General features: G+C 50.3%; 1 long non-coding RNA gene across 1 annotated transcript in view; it reads right to left on the bottom strand.

The window, feature by feature from the left end:
* Nucleotides 1-1,267: 1,267 nt before the first annotated feature.
* LOC123503696 overlaps nt 1,268-6,595 on the bottom strand; it is a 6,644-nt gene continuing 1,316 nt past the window's right edge. Inside the window, exons 2-4 of the long non-coding RNA XR_006674585.1 lie at nt 4,768-5,452; nt 3,652-3,765; nt 1,268-1,709 (exon numbers count right to left, since the gene is read on the bottom strand). This is a non-coding gene — a long non-coding RNA (uncharacterized LOC123503696). The remainder of the gene's footprint in view (nt 1,710-3,651; nt 3,766-4,767; nt 5,453-6,595) is intronic.

Here is a 6,595-nt window from a genome sequence, read left to right as displayed (position 1 = left end):
CTGGCTGACGATGAAACGAACCCACTTTCCACGAATTTGACTGGATTACCTAGAATTACTTGGGATTACATACAATTACATAGAATTACATAGGAGGAAGGGAGGTGGGCGAGTCCATTGTGAGACCTTGCCCTGGCTGACGATTCAATTTGACTGGATTACCTAGAATTACTTGGGATTACATACAATTACAAAAGGAAGGAAGGGGTGTCTTGATCTTGATGTTGTGAGGTGGTGGAGCGTCCCTGTGATTGGTTTGAAGCAGTGGTTATCGACACGTGGGTAATTCACTCACCATCGTTTCCTGCTGGTGTCATCTCCTGCACAAGAGTCACTCCCTTACCTACACTGACTCACTCCAACTAACTTGTAATGGTGAAATAGTCAGTAATTTGAAGGGCTGGTGTCACAAGTTAAGTGAAAACTGTGGCCTGGACTTACAATGGTGAAATAGTCATTGGTAATTTGAAGGCCTGATGTCACAAATTGAGAAGTGAAAAGTGGCCAGGAGGGACTCGGTGTGCTTTACAAACAACTTGACGTATTTATTTCCTTTGCCTTGGTTACAAATAAAGTGAAGGAGCATTTGTCGACATTTTATTGACTTCACCTTGGTACAATGGCAACACAGGCGGTCAGGAAGCAATACATAGCATGGCAACACTGTGGTGGATTAGGAGTGGAGCTGTACAGTACGTGGTAAGCAGACTGCCTACTCTCTCGCACACACACACACACACACACACACACACACACACACACACACACACACACACACACAGGTAATGTATTGAGCATATGAACATTCCATTGATTTCTATTAATAAATTTGGTCCATTACAATTGTGAGAATAGCCACTTTTTAAAAGCTCGATTTCCAATACACAAGATATCAATTTATTCACGTTAATGTCAACTTTGCACATGTTTCAGCTCAGCTTAATAAATGCATACATCAAAAATCAGGAATAGTAATTCTCTTCTCACTCTTGTTCCCAACACTCAGAATGATAACATTATGATACATTTCTCACTCTCCCGAAAAATTCTAAATAAAATCTAAATACTGTAACTACCTAACTAGTTTAATTACTTCTCCCCAAGCACACACACACACACACACACACACACACACACACACACACTACTGTAACTACCTAACTAGTTTAATTACTTCTCCCCAAGCGCGCGCGCACACACACACACACACACACACACACACACACACACACACACACTACACACACTAGTTTAACTACTAACTAGTTTAATTACTTCTCACACACACACACACACACACACACACACACACACACGTTCCTCCAGGTGCAAGCGGCTGCGTCCTCGCCTACCCTCCCCCCTCCACCGACTACTTCTACCGCCAGAGAGTGAGTGGACACTGTCAGCCGTGTGAAAGCTACTCGGTGGTGTGTTTCCCGCACGTTTTGCTGCTGGAAATCAACAGAGTGGTTCCGCCACGCTTGCCTGATGGCTGATGGCTGATGACTGTTGTCGGAAGGCTTGTTCCAAGAGTCCGTCCTCCTGGCACCTCTACACACGTGTATCACTTCATCCTGGTGCAATGTTGGACCCTGGTCAAACTGTACTAGTCCAATTTCCAACGCTGTCTATGTTCTGTGCTTCAACAAGGTACTCGTCAAAAGTCCAGGAGAAGGCTCCTCTCTGCCGGCGGTCGCTTGATTTCAAGCCTGGAAACAAAAGAGAGGTTACAGAAATGATGCCGAGCCTTCACTACTGAATAACACCACACACACTACACACTCTCCACACACACCACAAACAAAGAACACAGGCAGGCAGGCAGGCAGAGAGAGAGAGAGAGAGAGAGAGAGAGAGAGAGAGAGAGAGAGAGAGAGAGAGAGAGAGAGAGAGAGAGAGAGAGAGAGAGAGAGAGAGAGAGAGAGAGAGAGAGAGAGAGAGAGAGAGAGAGAGAGAGAGAGAGAGAGAGAGAGAGAGACGAGAGAGAGAGAGAGAGAGACGAGACGAGAGAGAGAGAGAGACGAGACGAGACGAGACGAGACGAGAGAGAGAGAGAGACGAGACGAGACGAGACGAGACGAGACAGAGAGAGAGAGAGACGAGACGAGACAAGAGACAGAGGAGACGAGACGAGAGAGAGAGAGAGACGAGAGAGAGAGAGAGACGAGAGAGAGAGAGAGGAGACGAGACGAGAGGAGACGAGACGAGAGACAGAAGACGAGACGAGAAACAAAAGGAAAGGAGACGAGACGAGACGAGACAAGACGAAAGAGAAGAGATGAGAGACGAGACGAGACGAAGAGAAGAGAGAGAGAGGAGACGAGACGAGACGAGAGAGAGAGACAGAGGTGACGAGACGAGACGAGAGACAGAGGAAACGAGACGAAATGAGACAGAGGAGACGAGATGAGACGAGACAGAGGAGACGTGACGAGACGAGAGAGACAGAGGGTGAGAGGCGAGACGAGAGACAGAGGAAACGAGACGAGATAAGAGACAGAGAAGACGAGACGAGAGACGAGAGAGAGACGAGACGAGAGAGAGAGAGACGAGACGAGACGAGACGAGAAGAGAGAGGAGAGGAGAGGAGAGGAGAGAGAGGAGGAGAGAAGAGAGACGAGAGACGAGAGAGGAAAGAGAGAGAAGAGACGAGACGAGAGAGACGAGAGAGACGAGACGAGACGAGAGAGAGAGAGACGAGACGAGACGAGAGAGAGACGAGACGAGACGAGACGAGAAGAGACGAGACGAGACGAGAGAAGAGACGAGACGAGACGAGAGAGAGGAGAAGAGACGAGACGAGACGAGAGAAAGGAGACGAGACGAGACAAGAGAGAAGAGACGAGACGAGACAAGAGAGAGGAGACGAGACGAGACGAGAGAGAGACGAGAGACGAGACGAGACGAGACGAGACGAGACGAGACGAGACGAGAGAGACGAGACGAGACGAGACGAGACGAGACGAGACGAGACGAGACGAGACGAGACGAGACGAGACGAGACGAGACGAGACGAGACGAGACGAGAGAGAGAGAGAGAGAGAGAGAGAGAGAGAGAGAGAGAGAGAGAGAGAGAGAGAGAGAGAGAGATGATACGATACGAGACGAGACGAGACGAGACGTCACGAAACGAGACGAGAGGAGAAGCGAGAGAAGAGACAAGAGAGACGAGAGAAGAGACGAGGAGACGAGACGAGAAAGAAGACGAGATGAGACGAGACGAGAAAGAAGACGATGAGACGAGACGAGAAAGAGACGAGATGAGACGAGACGAGAAGGAGACGAGATGAGACGAGACGAGAACGAGAGACGAGATGAGACGAGAACGAGGAGAGGAGACGAGAGGAGAGACGAGAGAGAGAGAGAGACGAGACGAGACGAGACGAGAGATGAGACGAGACGAGAACGAGGAGAGGAGACGACACGAAACGAGAACAAGGAGAGGAGAGGACACGACACGAGACGAGAACGAGGAGAGGAGACGAGAGAGAGAGAGGAGACGAAACGACACGAGAGACGAAACGAGACGAGAGACGAGACGAGATAGAGAGAGAGAGAGGAGACGAGGAGAGAGAGAGAGAGAGAGAGAGAGAGAGAGAGAGAGAGAGAGAGAGAGAGAGAGAGAGAGCACCATCACCACCACACCACCACCTTGCTGAGTGCTGACGCTGGTCTCATCATTGCTTCACCCAGCAGGAACGCTCACTGTGCTTCACTTGTGACACCACCACACATTTCATCAACCTCCTGCCACCCATAACTCCTCTGCAACATGCAATACAATTGTCTTTATAGGTAACACACACACACACACACACACACACACACACACACACACACACACACACACACACACACTATTTGATAAATGTTTGTTTCAATGTGCATAGTGTGTGGCCAGCCAGACGCGTCCTGACATTGTATGGTGATGTGAAGGTGTGGTGTTGGCGGCTCAGGCTACATGTCTTGAAGTGACGCTTGGCAACTCAAGGCGAGTGAGTCCATCATGGCGGACACTCCAAGACGTTGTCATCGCAAATCCTGTACCTGATAGTGCTGCCCATCTCTCCAGGCGTCCCAACAACAAACTTTGACTTGACGTTAGGCTAATGAAAATACTGAAAACTGTTCACTAGGAATTATAAGTCAATCTTCTCATGTTTACTATCGTAGTGTTTTTAGTGCTCCTCGATCTGCCTACCTCTCCATCTATCTGTTTGTTTATCCAACTGTCCATTTACATATCTATCATCCCATCAAAATACCCGCTTATCTATCTATCTATCTTCACACAAGCATGTAAATACCACCACCACCACCACCACCACCACACACACACACACACACACACAGAGAGAGAGAGAGAGAGAGAGAGAGAGAGAGAGAGAGAGAGAGTGTGTAATTCACTGTTTGATCTGCTGCAGTCTATGACGAGACAGCCAGACGTTACCCTACGGAAAGAGCTCAGAGCTCATTATTTCCGATCTTGGGATAGGTCTGAGACCAGGCACACACCACACACCGGGACAACAAGGTCACAACTCCTCGATTTACATCCCGTACCTACTCACTGCTAGGTGAACAGGGCTACACGTGAAAGGAGACACACCCAAATATCTCCACCCGGCCGGGGAATCGAACCCCGGTCATCTGGCTTGTGAAGCCAGCGCTATAACCACTGAGCTACCGGGCCGTGTGTGTGTGTGTGTGTGTGTGTGTGTGTGTGTGTGTGTGTACTGCAGTCGCGCGTGGGTGGAGAGTACTGACCTGTGGCTATATGTGCGCGGCAGGAAGGAATTCCGGAACACCTTGCATGGGGCGCTGGAGTCCTAGGTGGGCGTGACGCGGGGCTGGGCGGTGCCTCAATGTCCTTCTCAAGGCGGTCAGCCAGCGAGAGCAGCGACACATCCTTGTTGAGTCCTGCTGCTGCGCATGGGCACTGCGGAGTATGTGTTCTCCGCGGGATTCTTGTAGTCGTGATCGTTGAGGTGATGGTGGTGGAGGTGGGTGTCGTGTGGGTGATGCAAGGGGGGGAGGTGGTGGCACGGTGTTAAAGGGTTTCTTGATGGGGAAGTTTAGGGAGTAGTTCATGTGGTGATCCAGACACTGTTGACGGCGCCCACAGCGTTGTGCACCATGTTCTGCTCGTTCTGACGCCGCGCCTCCTCATCCCGACACGGGCAGTCACGTACGCGTTTCCGCTTCATGCACACGATCACCAACACCAATTCCAACACCAGCACGGGCATAGCGGTGCTGAACACCACCACTAGCACCTCCTGGCCTGCCGACATGGCCTTCGCCTCAGGGCTTGGTCGCGCCACGCTGCCCACCACTACCGTGACAATGCTGCCAGCCCATGCTGTGCCGGCAGGAGCAGTGGTAACCCACAGCCAGTTCCGCCGCCTCCTGGTAGTAGATGGCGTTAGGCCCCTGACACCACTTCAGGCAACTGCAACACCACAAAACACACTGTCAGGAACACAGCGCATACACACACCTCCACACCGCCCCCACACACACACACACCCGTAGTGTAGTGGTTAGCACACTCGACTCACAATCGAGAGTCCGGGTTCGAATCCCAGGAAGCGGCGAGGCAAATGGGCAAGCCTCTTAAGGTGTAGCCCCTGTTCACCTAGCAGTAAATAGGTACGGGATGTAACTCGAGGGGTTGTGGCCTCGCTTTCCCGGTGTGTGGAATGTGGTGTGGTCTCAGTCCTACCCGAAGATCGGTCTATGAGCTTTGAGCTCGCTCCGTAATGGTGAAGACTGGCTGGGTGACCAGCAGCGACCGAGGTGAATTACACACACACACACACACACACACACACACACACACACACACACACACACACACCACTCTAGTTCACGCCCCCTCACCTCCCACTACGTCATCTGGACACCCTCCCGTAGGTGTACTCAAACTAAGAACAACCCCCTAGTGTGTGTGTGTGTGTGTGTGTGTGTGTGTGTGTGTGTGCATGGGAGTAGGCCTAACACCACCGCTATCACCTAACACGTGACTACTTCCACTACTACCAAATTAACTGTTGTCTCCTTCACCAAGAAAAGATGAGATTCTGATACCACTAACCACCACCACCACCACCACTCAGCACACCACACACGAGGAAAACCAGCAATACAAACCTATTGCCAAACAACGCTCTGTACAAAGCATTCCTCACCTGGACAAACACACTGGCACATCCCTGCAAAACAACAACATTTATGTCAAGGGTGAGCGCCACTTGGTCGCTCGCTTGGCGCCAAAACACACCCAACCAATCAAAACGATCTTCAATATTAACCATCAATTTTGTCAATGTCCACGGTCACAAAGAACAACGAGGTGACGGAGTGATGTCACCATTGCAACAAATGGAATGACACGATACACATTTATACAGTGTATCATAATGGCCTAATAATTCACGACCTCTTTCATATTTGTTTGACTCTCTTCAATGACTTTACTGCTAAATTGTCATTAATTAATTTTCCTCCAGTGTTAGGAATGTTCCTTTACCACCTCAGACACACTTATCACGCCCACACCCACCCACGCACAACACAGCCTACCCATTACCTC

Source organism: Portunus trituberculatus, chromosome 14 (assembly GCF_017591435.1).
Source record: "Portunus trituberculatus isolate SZX2019 chromosome 14, ASM1759143v1, whole genome shotgun sequence".
In the NCBI taxonomy this organism is placed as follows: Eukaryota; Metazoa; Arthropoda; class Malacostraca; order Decapoda; family Portunidae; genus Portunus; species Portunus trituberculatus.
The sequence above is the reverse complement of the archived record's forward strand: the minus strand, read 5'-3'. Positions and strand labels throughout refer to the sequence as shown.